Source organism: Triticum aestivum, chromosome 6D (assembly GCF_018294505.1).
Source record: "Triticum aestivum cultivar Chinese Spring chromosome 6D, IWGSC CS RefSeq v2.1, whole genome shotgun sequence".
NCBI lineage: Eukaryota > Viridiplantae > Streptophyta > Magnoliopsida > Poales > Poaceae > Triticum > Triticum aestivum.
In genome coordinates, this window is record NC_057811.1 from 365,784,522 (window position 1) to 365,785,514 (window position 993).

Consider the following 993-nt stretch of genomic DNA (forward strand, 5'->3'; position numbering starts at 1 on the left):
CCACGGGCGTGCCGGCCACGGGCGGTCCCGACACCGGGTGTGCCGGCCACGGGCGGCCCCGAGCGCGGAGGCCACGGGCGGCCCCGGCACCGGCTCTCCCGGCCGCCCGCCCACGCCCATGGCGGATCCTCTGCTCCGCGGGCTGCTACAGTTGTTGTTCCTGCGTCGGCGGCGGTGGACGGGGGTGCGTCGGCGCCGGTGGATTTGCTGTGGCGACTGGCAAGCTGCTGCTCCTGCGTCGGCGGCGGTGGACGGGGGTGCGTCGGCAGCAGTGAATTTGCGGTGGTGAGCTGCTGCTGTTGCTGCTACTCCAGCTAGCTCTGGGGCCGCAACGAGTGGGAAAAATTCCACCCCAGGCCAAAGTTCTCGCCGGCAGCCCCCCAAGCGGCGAAAAAATGCCTCCTTGGGGGGACGGCTGGAGATGCTCTTAGGATATCGGTTGTTCATGGTCTTGGCTTCGGCGATGGTAATAGCGGCGCCAAATAAAAAATCTTCGGATCCTTCCCGACAAGGCGATCCGTGTTGGGGTTGGATTTGAAAACAAGTCTGTTTAAACAAGGATGTTGATGCCGCGGCGGCAACCTTGTTGTGGACCTGTGTCCTCGGGTTCCGCCGTTGTGATGGCATTTGCTCTAGCGCCAACGCGGATCTTGGGAGGTAGTCCAGGAGCGGATGCAGATTGTGGTCTGCATCAACGGTATCTGAAAGATGGTGGATAGTGTGCAGGGTTCGTGGTTTGTGGTAGACAGGTATGGTTTCTGCCTCCGACGTCTTAGTCATGCGCAGATCTGGAGTTTGATGGTGTGTCCGGGATGTTGCCCCGGTCTGTTTCGTTCAACGGCAATGGTTACGTCTCTATTGGCGAGCAACCTTGTAGATCTGCAAAGTTGCATATCAGTGATGGACCCACGTCGAGCTCGGGTGTGCAGGTGATCCGTCATCTTTTTTCTTTGATGGGTGTTGTGGTGGCGCTAGAGACAAGTGACGGGCGTT